The 15,657-nt window shown below is 41.4% G+C and overlaps 1 protein-coding gene across 2 annotated transcripts in view; it reads right to left on the bottom strand.

The window, feature by feature from the left end:
- LOC129728560 (uncharacterized) overlaps positions 1–14,873 on the bottom strand; it is a 128,899-nt gene extending 114,026 nt beyond the window's left edge. The window contains exon 1 of one of the 2 annotated variants that reach the window (XM_055687014.1): positions 13,575–14,873. The gene's annotated coding sequence lies outside the window, so the exon portion shown is untranslated. The remainder of the gene's footprint in view (positions 1–13,574) is intronic. The other variant, XM_055687009.1, reaches the window with a different exon arrangement.
- Between the last annotated feature and the right edge of the window lie 784 nt (positions 14,874–15,657).

Here is a 15,657-nt window from a genome sequence, read left to right as displayed (position 1 = left end):
AAAATTAAATTCGAAAATCATAAAATAATTATAATGTTTAGCATGTTTTCAAATTGTAATTGCTCAAATAAAAAGCATAGCCTTTTTTTGAAACTTTCTCCATATGGTGAGTCAGAAGTGCTCTTCAAAATGAAGCCAACATATATCTTGACTTTATTTATATTTGCCTCGAAAAGAGCAACAAGCAAACGAAAATAGTGTATAATTTGATGAAAAACATCAACAGCTTTGAACAGGATTGAGATATTTACGATTTAGGCATTGCTCATATGAACAGTTTTGAGGAAGAATTTTTTTTTTCTAGAGTATTGTTATCGTACTCGAGATTCAAATTTCCCCCTAAATTCGGTTCTTAGACCAGTTTCCACTATACACAGGTTTGGCCTCCGGACTCAACGTGAAAAAATGAAAGATTATAGCTTTTTAACCATTCCTGTGAATTTAGCTGCCCTCAAACAGCTCGGAAGTACGTTAAAAGTCCGCAGAGTAATTGGTTAGCGGGTTTGTGGCTCCTGCGTTTAATTACGGGATAACTTAAATTAAGTCTCTGAAGACCCTACGCGCTTCCGACTTGGTTAGGGGCACCAAAATTCACAGGAATTGTTAAAAAACTACAAACTTTCGTTTTTGTTTCCAGTTTGAGCTCCATACGCAAAAGTTCAAGCTTACATCAACTGATGTGTCCTCTCAAAACGCACATTAAATGCTCTGGCTTTGCACAACACATGTGTCAAAGGGATAACGCAACAGTTGCGTAATGAATACATTGATAGAGATCGAAATCAGAATATGACTGACGCTGGTGTCAGTAACGTGGAACCAAATGCATATGAATAAAACCAGAGTCGTCGTTAAATGCAAAATGTTTTAAACAAATCCAATGTCTTTTTAATTGTTATTGATTCGATGATGTTTTTGATAGATCGAATTCATGATGGAGAATCGATCAGTTCATATTTTTATCAATCTAGTCAGTACCAAGATCATCAGTATTGATTACTGCTTGCACTGCTTTAACGATAGCAGCATTCTGAAAGATATTACCAATATCAATACGAATCATCATGGCAATAGCACCGGTTAATACTTCGAAAGTGTTTTGATTTTGAGCCGCCCAATACATTGAACATTCGCTAGAGCACCAAATGCGTTATGAACAACACACATTAGTTGTACTGGTTCCGAAACAGTACAAAAGATGCTCTAAAAAGACGCAATATTGATGTGGTTACGCACAGTCCAACTTTTGCGTGTAGTGCACAATTTTTCTACGCTTTTGTGTATATTATCTACTTTTATTAAAAAAAAAAGAACAAAAGAAAAAGAGGGAAATGCTTGAGTAATTTCGAAATTTTCAATTGAAAATTATTTTGATCTTCTTTGGTATTGATGATTTTTCAACAATAAATCGGTCAAATTTTAAATGCATCCTATGAAAACTTTGTTCTAAAGTAAGAAAAACATCTGAGAAGATTGAGGCAAGGCATTTAGATTTTTTTGTGTTATGAACTGAAAATATTAGTAAATGTTTTCGATTGTTCTCTCAGAAGGTTCCTGTAGTATTGAGCTGCAGAATAAAAACTGTATGTATAGGATACTAAAAAACCCCATTTTAGCAAATGTTTCCGTCTCCGTCTTGTGGTTCACAAACAACCCTCTAGGATTTTGAATGATAAATCAACCGAAGTTGCAAATGTGAAATAAATTGAAAATCTCAAAACATGAATAACAAAGCGTTAACAATCGTAAAAGATAAAAGAAGCCTACCCAAAAACTATCAAAGTAAAATTGGGGTAGAATGCACTATGAAGCGCTTCAGAAGATTGCTCGACAACTTGAAGCATTTCCACTACTTTCGATTTTGCTTCTGAGACTTCAAGCACTTCTCGCTCCGCGTGCTGATTTTTGCTAGGGACATATGAGCTTTTACATTGGCGTTTGTTGTGGGGTATTTTGAGCACGAGCTTGTTTGGAAGCAATGGTAATTCTTTATTATTTAAACATACATGAAATACATCCTTTAATCATGCTACACGTTCAATGTCGCTTAAATATGATCAGAAGTGCTGTAAATTGCGAAAATGCCTAACTGGTGCGTTTTGTACAGTTCTCCCCAAATGGAGGATTTCATGGAAAACTTTTTGTTGAAATTTTTTTCTAACCAGTGCGGTCACCAGTGCGAGATTTCAAGTAGAGTTTTAGGCATTTCAATTGTTTATCTAAAAATATTCAATTGCTTCTGTTTTAAATAAACAGATTGGCTCGATAAACGTATGTGAAGTGATTACATGCAATATAAATTGTGACAATGTGACATAAAATCAATGAATCTTGAACAATTTGAACTTGGAATCTGGATCTAACACGATTATCAGATGTATTTTGACACTTCTCGTATGAATAACAAAATCATTTCAATATACTATCACCTCAAGCAGAATTTTCTGTTTTGAATAAAAACGAGGAAAACATAACAATCGTTTTTTCGGTTCAGAACTAAATTAATTAAACATTGCTTATAAAATGAAGTTTTGTTTTTTTCACAAGGTAGACCTAAACCACTGCAACACAACACGTGAACCCAAATTTCAAGACACGGAACTGGTCATATCCTATTTGAAAGTTCCAGAAAAAGAAAACAATTAAAACATAAAGCTCCTGTGCCGAACACGCATCAGTACTGGACGTGTTTGGTGATCGGGCCGATAGAGTATAAAACAAAAGACGTGTGAACAAGTGTTGGCATTGTTTGCCTGGTCAAGTGAAATAAATCCGGGTTCAAGGTCGTGCCTTTGTGCAACTGTTTCGCATCGTGACTGCCAGCTGGTGCGTAAGCCGATTTGGCTGCTGGCTGGATTGTGCTACAGCAGTGGACGAGACACAAACGAGGAAAAAGAAGAAGCCATCAGTGTCAGCGAGTTGTATCGCTGTGTGGAGTGATCTCACACCTGGCTCGCTGCTGGTGGCTGTTTGGTGCTGCTGTATTGGTGCTGCTGGCTGTAACGGCTGCTACTTCGAACGATCGGACAACCAACCTTACTGGAAGGGAGAAATAAAAAGGTACGTGTTCTTGTCAGCGCTAGTGCGCTAGACTTAGCGCGATGGATGTAGATCCCTCGCCTCCCGCGCCACCATCCCCGAACCCCTCTGACCCTGACCCTTCTGTTACCCCCTCCCCTGTTCATTCTTCAGTCCCCCCTCGCCCCAGGCTTTACCCAGACGGAGCCCAGGGCAGCTATACTGTTTTTTTTCGGCCAAAGGCAGGACCGAAATCGAAAAAGTTGAACCTCTTGCAGATTTCTAAAGACCTGACGAAGGAGTACAAGGGCGTGACCGAAATTTCCAAGGTCCGGCCTAACAAGCTCCGTGTCGTGGTCGGTAACCTGAAAGAGGCCAACGATATAGCTTGCTCTGAGCTCTTCACACGCGAGTATCGCGTTTACATACCCGCACGAGACGTGGAGATCGACGGTGTCATAACCGATTCGAGTCTGTCCGTCGAGTGTATACTGCAAAGTGCCAAAGGGTGCTTTAAGAACAAAACGTGTCCCGAAGTAAAGGTGCTCGACTGCAAGCAATTGCGGTCAGCATCGATCATCGGTGGCAAAACAGTATACACTCCGTCAGACTCGTTTCGAGTTACGTTCGCCGGGTCTGCACTACCAAGCCACGTCTCGATCCACCGGGTTCGTCTCCCTGTGAGGCTCTACGTGCCCCGCGTCATGAACTGCCTGAATTGTAAGCAGTTAGGCCATACAGCCCAGGAAATCCATTAAAATATAGTTGACTTATTAGCATATAAAATTGGACATTTATTCCCATTTCCCGTTTTTAGATTTCCATTGTACACCCCTATATAGCCAAAGTTCCTAAGAGACGTAGTTCTACGTCAAAAATTGAAGATAAAATGTTTCTTAAAATTGAGTAAAATGAGTTTGAATCTGCCTTTTGACAGAAAAAAGTGAGGTTTTTACGGCTTAGTTTTTTTATTTGGTACAATCACTGTACATATTCTTCGGCAAAGCAACCCTAATTAAAATTGCTTTTATCCAGCCAATTCAAGAGCTACAGAAAAGTAGTTTTTTTTTAAAGTTGCTCAAAATAACGTGATCCTCAACATCACTGAAAATTTGAACATTTTCCTCAATTTTTTTATTTCGCTGATTGACCACTTTAGATTTCACTTCAGTTTAAATGTAGACTTACTAAAAGAATCAACTTTTCCATAGAAAGTATGTTTCTAAAACCACAGGAAAAATCGAAAACTTTATTTCTGCCTAAATTATCGTTCTGTATCACTGTGCAGTATGGTTTTTGGTCATCCAAAGTGCTTCAAGTGTAATCTAAATTGCAGGAAATTATCTTCATCGGAATAAATCAGACCCGCATTTTTTGTTGGGTCGTTAGTATAATCAGTTCCGAACTAGAGTGGCCAGAAAAAGCGGCTCTATTCGATATATTTTATTCTTAAAATTAAGTTTCTAACCAGCAGTGGATCGATTTTCGATGTTTTTGGAGCAAATCAAAAATAAGTCGTTTCAGTTTTTATGAGAAAATACCAAAAAATTAAATTCGAAAATCATAAAATAATTATAATGTTTAGCATGTTTTCAAATTGTAATTGCTCAAATAAAAAGCATAGCCTTTTTTTGAAACTTTCTCCATATGGTGAGTCAGAAGTGCTCTTCAAAATGAAGCCAACATATATCTTGACTTTATTTATATTTGCCTCGAAAAGAGCAACAAGCAAACGAAAATAGTGTATAATTTGATGAAAAACATCAACAGCTTTGAACAGGATTGAGATATTTACGATTTAGGCATTGCTCATATGAACAGTTTTGAGGAAGAATTTTTTTTTTCTAGAGTATTGTTATCGTACTCGAGATTCAAATTTCCCCCTAAATTCGGTTCTTAGACCAGTTTCCACTATACACAGGTTTGGCCTCCGGACTCAACGTGAAAAAATGAAAGATTATAGCTTTTTAACCATTCCTGTGAATTTAGCTGCCCTCAAACAGCTCGGAAGTACGTTAAAAGTCCGCAGAGTAATTGGTTAGCGGGTTTGTGGCTCCTGCGTTTAATTACGGGATAACTTAAATTAAGTCTCTGAAGACCCTACGCGCTTCCGACTTGGTTAGGGGCACCAAAATTCACAGGAATTGTTAAAAAACTACAAACTTTCGTTTTTGTTTCCAGTTTGAGCTCCATACGCAAAAGTTCAAGCTTACATCAACTGATGTGTCCTCTCAAAACGCACATTAAATGCTCTGGCTTTGCACAACACATGTGTCAAAGGGATAACGCAACAGTTGCGTAATGAATACATTGATAGAGATCGAAATCAGAATATGACTGACGCTGGTGTCAGTAACGTGGAACCAAATGCATATGAATAAAACCAGAGTCGTCGTTAAATGCAAAATGTTTTAAACAAATCCAATGTCTTTTTAATTGTTATTGATTCGATGATGTTTTTGATAGATCGAATTCATGATGGAGAATCGATCAGTTCATATTTTTATCAATCTAGTCAGTACCAAGATCATCAGTATTGATTACTGCTTGCACTGCTTTAACGATAGCAGCATTCTGAAAGATATTACCAATATCAATACGAATCATCATGGCAATAGCACCGGTTAATACTTCGAAAGTGTTTTGATTTTGAGCCGCCCAATACATTGAACATTCGCTAGAGCACCAAATGCGTTATGAACAACACACATTAGTTGTACTGGTTCCGAAACAGTACAAAAGATGCTCTAAAAAGACGCAATATTGATGTGGTTACGCACAGTCCAACTTTTGCGTGTAGTGCACAATTTTTCTACGCTTTTGTGTATATTATCTACTTTTATTAAAAAAAAAAGAACAAAAGAAAAAGAGGGAAATGCTTGAGTAATTTCGAAATTTTCAATTGAAAATTATTTTGATCTTCTTTGGTATTGATGATTTTTCAACAATAAATCGGTCAAATTTTAAATGCATCCTATGAAAACTTTGTTCTAAAGTAAGAAAAACATCTGAGAAGATTGAGGCAAGGCATTTAGATTTTTTTGTGTTATGAACTGAAAATATTAGTAAATGTTTTCGATTGTTCTCTCAGAAGGTTCCTGTAGTATTGAGCTGCAGAATAAAAACTGTATGTATAGGATACTAAAAAACCCCATTTTAGCAAATGTTTTCGTCTCCGTCTTGTGGTTCACAAACAACCCTCTAGGATTTTGAATGATAAATCAACCGAAGTTGCAAATGTGAAATAAATTGAAAATCTCAAAACATGAATAACAAAGCGTTAACAATCGTAAAAGATAAAAGAAGCCTACCCAAAAACTATCAAAGTAAAATTGGGGTAGAATGCACTATGAAGCGCTTCAGAAGATTGCTCGACAACTTGAAGCATTTCCACTACTTTCGATTTTGCTTCTGAGACTTCAAGCACTTCTCGCTCCGCGTGCTGATTTTTGCTAGGGACATATGAGCTTTTACATTGGCGTTTGTTGTGGGGTATTTTGAGCACGAGCTTGTTTGGAAGCAATGGTAATTCTTTATTATTTAAACATACATGAAATACATCCTTTAATCATGCTACACGTTCAATGTCGCTTAAATATGATCAGAAGTGCTGTAAATTGCGAAAATGCCTAACTGGTGCGTTTTGTACAGTTCTCCCCAAATGGAGGATTTCATGGAAAACTTTTTGTTGAAATTTTTTTCTAACCAGTGCGGTCACCAGTGCGAGATTTCAAGTAGAGTTTTAGGCATTTCAATTGTTTATCTAAAAATATTCAATTGCTTCTGTTTTAAATAAACAGATTGGCTCGATAAACGTATGTGAAGTGATTACATGCAATATAAATTGTGACAATGTGACATAAAATCAATGAATCTTGAACAATTTGAACTTGGAATCTGGATCTAACACGATTATCAGATGTATTTTGACACTTCTCGTATGAATAACAAAATCATTTCAATATACTATCACCTCAAGCAGAATTTTCTGTTTTGAATAAAAACGAGGAAAACATAACAATCGTTTTTTCGGTTCAGAACTAAATTAATTAAACATTGCTTATAAAATGAAGTTTTGTTTTTTTCACAAGGTAGACCTAAACCACTGCAACACAACACGTGAACCCAAATTTCAAGACACGGAACTGGTCATATCCTATTTGAAAGTTCCAGAAAAAGAAAACAATTAAAACATAAAGCTCCTGTGCCGAACACGCATCAGTACTGGACGTGTTTGGTGATCGGGCCGATAGAGTATAAAACAAAAGACGTGTGAACAAGTGTTGGCATTGTTTGCCTGGTCAAGTGAAATAAATCCGGGTTCAAGGTCGTGCCTTTGTGCAACTGTTTCGCATCGTGACTGCCAGCTGGTGCGTAAGCCGATTTGGCTGCTGGCTGGATTGTGCTACAGCAGTGGACGAGACACAAACGAGGAAAAAGAAGAAGCCATCAGTGTCAGCGAGTTGTATCGCTGTGTGGAGTGATCTCACACCTGGCTCGCTGCTGGTGGCTGTTTGGTGCTGCTGTATTGGTGCTGCTGGCTGTAACGGCTGCTACTTCGAACGATCGGACAACCAACCTTACTGGAAGGGAGAAATAAAAAGGTACGTGTTCTTGTCAGCGCTAGTGCGCTAGACTTAGCGCGATGGATGTAGATCCCTCGCCTCCCGCGCCACCATCCCCGAACCCCTCTGACCCTGACCCTTCTGTTACCCCCTCCCCTGTTCATTCTTCAGTCCCCCCTCGCCCCAGGCTTTACCCAGACGGAGCCCAGGGCAGCTATACTGTTTTTTTTCGGCCAAAGGCAGGACCGAAATCGAAAAAGTTGAACCTCTTGCAGATTTCTAAAGACCTGACGAAGGAGTACAAGGGCGTGACCGAAATTTCCAAGGTCCGGCCTAACAAGCTCCGTGTCGTGGTCGGTAACCTGAAAGAGGCCAACGATATAGCTTGCTCTGAGCTCTTCACACGCGAGTATCGCGTTTACATACCCGCACGAGACGTGGAGATCGACGGTGTCATAACCGATTCGAGTCTGTCCGTCGAGTGTATACTGCAAAGTGCCAAAGGGTGCTTTAAGAACAAAACGTGTCCCGAAGTAAAGGTGCTCGACTGCAAGCAATTGCGGTCAGCATCGATCATCGGTGGCAAAACAGTATACACTCCGTCAGACTCGTTTCGAGTTACGTTCGCCGGGTCTGCACTACCAAGCCACGTCTCGATCCACCGGGTTCGTCTCCCTGTGAGGCTCTACGTGCCCCGCGTCATGAACTGCCTGAATTGTAAGCAGTTAGGCCATACAGCCGCCTACTGCTGCAATAAGGCACGTTGTGGCAAGTGTGGGGAGTCTCATGCGGAAGATTCTTGCAGTGTTAACGCTGAAAAGTGTATTCACTGCGGAGAAAATCTGCATGAGCTCTCGACATGTGCGGTGTACATGCAGCGCAGGGATAAAATAAAACGGTCTCTCAAAGAGCGTTCAAAGCGTTCCTACGCTGACATGCTGAAGAAGACCGTTACCACTTCTCCCGTTACTTCGAACCCCTTCGATCTGTTGTCCTCTGATGAAACCGATTCTGACGATTCACCAGCGGGAGCATCTTACGCCAATCCTGGGGAGTCTAGAAAGAGGAAAAATATTTCCTCTCTTAAACTTCCCAGAAAAGGTCCTAAGATTTCTCAAAGTGAAATGAAAGTTACAAACAAACCAAACAGTGCTGCGGAAAAACCGAAGCAAACTCCTCCTGGGCTGGCAAATTTAAAGTCCCAGAAGGAGTTCCCAGCACTGCCAGGAACATCTAAAACCCCAGTTGCTCCTTTTACACTCCCAGTTGATGAAACAAACTCTGGATTAGTGAAATTTTCTGACATTGTGGACTGGATTTTTGAAACTTTCAATGTACCCGATCCAATTAAAATTTTTCTTACAGCATTCCTCCCAACAGTTAGATCATTTTTGAAGCAGTTGACTGCCCAATGGCCTCTCCTTGCAGCGATTGTATCCTTCGATGCCTAATTCAACTGCGTATATGAAGGATTCTATCTCTGTCTTACAGTGGAATTGTAGAAGTATTTTACCAAAAATCGATTCATTCAAAGTTTTGATAAATAAAAACAAATGCGATGCATTTTCCCTTTGTGAAACTTGGCTTACTTCAAATATTGATCTCAACTTCCATGATTTTAATATTATTCGCCTTGATCGAGACACCCCATATGGAGGAGTACTTTTAGGGATTAAAAAGTGCTATTCTTTCTATCGTATTAACCTCCCCTCGATTCCAGGCATCGAAGTTGTCGCATGTCAAATGACAATACAAGGTAAAGAGCTTTGTATTGCCTCAATATATATTCCCCCCAGAGCACAGGTTGGGCAACGGCTGCTCTTTGATTTAATAGAACTTCTTCCCTCGCCACGTTTGATTTTGGGAGACTTCAACTCTCATGGCGTGGCTTGGGGTTCCCCATACAATGATAACCGCTCCTCTTTAATCTATAACCTTTGCGATGACTTCGACATGACTATTTTAAACAACGGTGAAATGACACGTATCCCGAAACCTCCAGCGCGCCCAAGCGCTTTGGATCTATCCTTATGTTCGACGTCGCTACGGTTGGATTGCACATGGAAGGTAATCCTCGATCCTCACGGTAGCGACCATCTGCCTATTCTTATTTCAATTACTAACGGGTCAACTCGCATGCGACCAATTGACATTCCGTATGACCTCACACGAAATGTCGATTGGAAGTTATACGAGGAAATGATTTCAAAAGCGGTCGAGTCGATTCAACATCATTCACCACTTGAAGAATACAACCTCCTCGCGGGCTTGATTCTCGACGCCGCGTTGCAAGCCCAAACGAAGAAATATCCCGGCGTAACGATCAAAGAACGGCCTCCCACTCCGTGGTGGGACCAAGAGTGCTCCGATGTCTACACGCAAAGATCCGACGCGTTTAAGGCCTACCAGACGGGAGGTATACCTGGCGACTATTTACGGTATTCGGAGCTTGATACCAAGCTTAAAAGCTTGGCTAAAGCAAAGAAACGTGGATATTGGCGTCGGTTCGTGAACGAGACGTCGAGGGAGACATCGATGAGCACTCTTTGGAACACAGCCCGAAGAATGCGGAATCGCGTAACGGTCAACGAAAGCGAGGAGTCTTCAAGTAGGTGGATATTTGATTTTGCCAGGAAAGTATGTCCGGACTCTGTTCCTGCGCAAAATATTGTTCGCGATGCGTCTCCGGGCCACGACGCGATAGAATCACCTTTTACGATGGCAGAATTTTCAGTTGCCCTCCTGTCCTGTAACAATAACGCGCCTGGATTAGATAGAATCAAATTCAACTTGTTGAAGAATCTACCCGGCAATGCCAAGAGGCGCTTGTTGAACTCGTTCAATAAGTTCCTGGAGCAAAACAATGTACCGCAGGATTGGAGGCAAGTGAAGGTGATCGCCATCCAAAAACCAGGGAAACCAGCTTCTAATCACAACTCTTATAGGCCGATTGCAATGCTATCCTGTATCCGGAAATTGATGGAAAAAATGATACTCCGTCGTTTAGACCACTGGGTCGAATCAAATGGTCTACTATCAGAAACTCAATTTGGCTTCCGCCGTGCCAAAGGGACGAATGATTGTCTTGCGTTGCTTTCAACAGATATTCAGCTGGCGTATGCTCGTAAAGAACAAATGGCGTCTGCGTTCTTGGACATTAAGGGGGCTTTTGATTCCGTTTCTATTGACATTCTTTCGGGTAAACTTCACCGACAAGGATTTTCTCCAATTTTGAACAATTTTTTGCACAATTTGTTGTCCGAAAAGCACATGCATTTTACGCATGGCGATTTGGCAACTTTTCGCATTAGCTACATGGGTCTTCCCCAGGGCTCATGTTTAAGCCCCCTTCTTTACAACTTTTATGTAAATGACATCGACGAATGTCTGGCAAATTCATGCACGATAAGACAACTTGCAGACGACAGTGTAATCTCTGTTACAGGAGCCAAAGCTGCCGATTTGCAAGGACCATTGCAAGATACCTTGGACAATTTGTCTGCTTGGGCTTTACAGCTAGGTATCGAATTCTCTCCGGAGAAGACTGAGATAGTAGTTTTTTCTAGGAAGCATGAACCTGCTCAGCTTCAAACACAATTAATGGGTAAAACGATTTCTCAGGTTTTGGTACACAAATATCTTGGTGTCTGGTTCGACTCTAAAGGCACCTGGGGTTGTCACGTGAGGTATCTGATGAAAAAATGTCAACAAAGAGTGAATTTTCTTCGTACAATAACCGGACAATGATGGGGAGCCCATCCAGGAGACCTTATAAGGCTTTACCAAACAACGATATTGTCTGTTATTGAATACGGGTGTTTCTGCTTCCGCTCCGCAGCAAACACACATTTGATCAAACTGGAGCGAATACAATATCGTTGTTTGCGTATCGCCTTAGGTTGCATGCAGTCGACCCATACGATGAGTTTGGAGGTTTTAGCTGGAGTACTACCATTGAAAAACCGCTTCTGGAGCCTGTCTTCTCGTATTCTAATCAAATGTGAGGTCTTGAACCGTCCCGTGATTGAAAATTTTGAAAGGTTAATCGAACTTCATTCTCAAACCCGTTTTATGACATTGTATTTCAATCACATGTCCCAAAATATTAACCCTTCTTCGAATATTCCAAATCGTGTCGACTTATCAAATACTTCTGATTCTACTGTGTTTTTCGATACATCCATGATAGAAGAAACTCGTGGAATCCCGGATCATTTACGCGTGCAGCAGATCCCTAAAATTTTTTCCAATAAATATCGAAACATCAACTGCGACAATATGTACTACACTGACGGATCACTTCTTGATGGGTCCACTGGCTTCGGTATCTTTAATAACAATTTAACCGTCTCCCATAAGCTCGATAATCCTGCTTCTGTTTACGTCGCAGAATTAGCTGCAATTCAGTACACCCTAGGGATTATCGAAAAAATGCCCACGGACCATTATTTCATCTTTACGGACAGTCTCAGTTCCATTGAGGCTCTCCGATCGATGAAAGATGTTAAGCACTCTCCGTATTTCCTGGGGAAAATACGGGAACATCTGAGTGCTTTATCCGAAAAATCTACTCAGATTACCTTAGCGTGGGTCCCTTCTCACTGCTCGATACCGGGTAATGAGAAAGCGGACTCTTTGGCTAAGGTGGGCGCAACAAACGGTGATATTTATGAAAGACCAATTGCCTTTAATGAATTTTTCGCACTTGTACGTCAGAATACGATCATCAGTTGGCAAAATGCTTGGACCAGAGGGGAATTGGGAAGGTGGTTACATTCCATAATCCCCAAAGTATCGACGAACCCGTGGTTCAAGGGGTTGGATGTAGGTCGGGATTTCATTTGCGTGATGTCCCGGCTTATGTCCAATCACTATAGATTTGACGCGCTCCTCCGTCGTGTTGGGCTCGGGGAAAGTGGTATCTGTGCCTGTGGTGAAGGTTATCACGACATAGAGCATGTGGTTTGGTCATGCCCTGTACACCGTGACGCCAGGTCTAAATTAATAGCTTCCCTGCAGGCCGAGGGTAGACAGCCGGCTGTTCCTGTTCGTGATGTCTTGGCAAGCCGTGACCTATCCTACATGTCCCTTATATACGTTTTCCTGAAATCCATCCACGCCCCAGTCTAGTCCCGTTCCCCTCCGTCTACACCCAACCAAACGACAAGAACACGTTTGAACCTTAAGCACAAAACCAGCAACCAGACCCCGCACAATAGAACCAGGACCCAAGGACTACGAGCCTCTGTCCCAACTCACGACATCGTGGCTCAGCAGAACGAATCCATACATGCCATTCGACGATTATCAGACGACCATTGAACAACAAAACACTGATTGGAAATCCCATGCTAGTTTTAAGTTAGACTTAATTTCAGCTCGTAGTCGGCAGCGAGGATAAAAAATTTGCTTTAGTTTTTAAGTCATCAGATATAATTGGCGCCGTTAAACATTAAATTGTATTTGTGCCGTGTCAAATAAATGTTATGTGAAGAAAAAAAAAAAAAAAACATAAAGCTCGTCTTTTTTATCGCAAGCGATCATCAATCACTTTGACCGCACATATTGCATATTATCGTTTTTTTTTTGTATTCCCATATCAATTTATTTTGCTCTCTCTAATCCAGATAAGAATATGTGAGCAAAGCTAAGATCAATTTTGTATTATCAGAGTTATGAAATCAAATAATATTCATGCCTTTTTTTTTAAACTTTCCTTTGAGATTTTTTTAAGCTTACAATTTACCCAAATAAGAAACTATCGATATACATTTTCATTGCTCAGGAATTCAGTGAAACAATTCCTTTCCTTCGAGGAAAAGTGACGAATCGACACTATCTTCAGTCACACTGCGAATTAATATTTCGAATGGCCTAGTAATGCTCAAACCACACAACCGAACGTCCCGACTAATTTGCATACCTTCGAAACCGCCCCCAGCCCCATCCCACCATACAAAGGCATGCAAAAGCTCCAACAACGGGGCTTACCTTTGAGGGTTCCTGCGCGGAGCAAAATTCACTTGGCCCGGCTCGGCTCTACTTTGGTTGGGTCTGGTTTCGTTTCGTTCGGTGACTGCGGCCACAGATGATGGCCAAGCGACGGTTGCTTTTTCTTCCTCGCGCCGAAGGCAGCGAGCGATAGAGGGAAACACGTCCCGGAGGAGGGCCCTCGCTGCTCGGTCCGGAATCTACCCCAGCGAACACAAACACACACACTGTGGCACGCGTGCGGCAAGCAAAGACAGACGGATAGACTGGTGAGTGCGAGAGACTTCAATTTGTCATCAGGGCAAGCGACGACGACGAACCTGTTTCGCGTTTTCTCGGTCAACTTGTTTTACTTCGACAGCTTTTCGATTTCTTCGGTCCGATTGATAGGGAGGATAGGCTTTCACTGCTTTACCCGCTTGCACAAGTTTGTCATCACACCACTTTGCACTTCCTGTTTTTATTTCCCCCCTGTCGCACGTCGGTAGCACTAGTGGAACGCGGGATTGTGGTTGCAAATCTGCCCCCTTGTGAATATCAATCAAATTAACAATTTTCCCACCAAATCACCTCCGAACTGTACGCTCTGTGTCAGTTTGTCAGTATCCGGTTCTTTCTGATTGCCACTTCAGCACCGCAATCGACTTTGATTTCACTTCGCCTTTCGTTTCTGCTGATTTAATTTTTCGAAAACTTATCTGAAATTCATCCCCAAGTGAGTAAGACGAAACCACAGTCCATCGAATGCGAAGAAGAAATAAAATCAACTTTAATAGTCATTAACCAGCTGACATACATTAGCGATATTTTAGTTTGGTTTTCTCCGAAAACCGCAACCATGTACGCAACCGTGGTTTTCCCCTCCACTCGCTTCCTACCTGTCGCTCTGTAGCGTCCAGTGTGTGTCAGAGTGCTTCAATGGTCATCCCCCGGAAGCTTACTGCTACTGGGAAGCGGGGTAGAGCGGTAAGCTGAGTCGTACTTTCTTTCGCGCTCGTGTTTTGTCGTTCACGTATGTCCACCACCGTGTTTTCCCTAATAAGCACACTGCGTACCGCGCGATGTGAACGAGAAGAATCGCGCAACCGCAACCGCGCGCCAAACTCCGAGCGAGTTCGAAGGAGAGAAAAAAGTAAAGGTTCCACAATTGCTTTTAATTTCCTTGTCCGATCACAACCGGTGTATTCTTTTTCTTTTCTGCTGCTTCCCGATGGCTTTCGCTGCTTGCAACTGCCTTATACCGATTCAACTTTTCACCTTTTCTACGAGGATCTCTCCGAACACAACCGTCTCAGTCGACGGCACTAGACTGAATGAGTGGAGCAGAAATTCCAGCGGGCAACCTTTTCCTTCAGTCAACCGCGGCGTGTGTGGTGTGGCCGATCGACGATCTTGAGAAAGAAAGTTTTTCGGGTCTCTCACTGCCTATCTTTATCATTCCTCTTCCTGCTGCGAGCAAATGATCGTACGTCGCGATCAGTTGAGTGCTTTGATTGTGGAATGCCGAGTGTAGCGAAGCGCGGCACTCTCCAGCACTCGTGGGGTCGTTTTGTGATTAGCTTCGTCGAGATGATAAGAGAGCCACACCGGAGTTTGCTTCCGCACGCAGCCTGGTGGGGTTTGCTGTGTAGAAACCGGCGGAGTTCATTAGCGGAATGAATATCGGGAACGGTGGTGGTTCATTGAAAAGGGCCACCGATTATTAGCCAGACAGGGAGTGAGGTTCGCATTGTGGTAGTTTCAAATTAGTTTTTTGGTTCAGATGTGAATACAACTTTGCAGACGTATTTGGCTTAGTAGAGTAATTCCACAGAAACCAGTTTATTATTTATTTTATTTTTTTTTTGGTTGAAATTCAAAATTAATTATCCCAAAAGGTTTTTTTAAATTTTCTTTTCTTCTTATAAAACAACAAAAAAATTGGGTAGATAAACATTGATGGTTTTCTGATTATTCGAAAAACAAAAGAGTTAACATTTAAAAAAAAAAAAAAGAGACAAAAATAGAACCAGACCGGGTTGGATGACTTGTAGATAGTAATTTTGTCGTACAAAAAAAAACTCTGTAAGACAAACAAATATTC

The sequence above is a fragment of the Wyeomyia smithii genome, chromosome 1 (genome assembly GCF_029784165.1).
Source record: "Wyeomyia smithii strain HCP4-BCI-WySm-NY-G18 chromosome 1, ASM2978416v1, whole genome shotgun sequence".
NCBI lineage: Eukaryota > Metazoa > Arthropoda > Insecta > Diptera > Culicidae > Wyeomyia > Wyeomyia smithii.
This window is presented reverse-complemented; position numbering and strand designations above follow the sequence as displayed.